General features: G+C 48.3%; 1 protein-coding gene across 1 annotated transcript in view; it reads right to left on the minus strand.

Moving 5' to 3' along the window:
* Nucleotides 1-201, minus strand: part of EMH_0001040 (uncharacterized protein) — a gene marked incomplete at both ends in the record, with an annotated part of 8,784 nt that overhangs the window by 5,641 nt on the left and 2,942 nt on the right. The window lies entirely within an intron of this gene.

The raw sequence follows: 201 nt of genomic DNA on the forward strand, positions 1-201 counted from the left end.
CTTGTCTTTGTCTTTGTCTTTGTCTTTGTCTTTGTCTTTATTTTTTTTATTTTCTTTCTCTTCTTTCTCTGCTCTTTGCCTCTGCTGCATCTGCAACTGCATCTGCTGCTGCTGCTGCTGCAGCTGCTGCTGCTGCTGCTGCTGCTGCTGCTGCTGCTGCTGCTGCTGCAGCCACGGCTGCTTTATATCTTGCTCTGTGAC

Source organism: Eimeria mitis, genomic scaffold (assembly GCF_000499745.2).
Source record: "Eimeria mitis Houghton genomic scaffold, Emh_scaff157, whole genome shotgun sequence".
Taxonomy (NCBI): domain Eukaryota; phylum Apicomplexa; class Conoidasida; order Eucoccidiorida; family Eimeriidae; genus Eimeria; species Eimeria mitis.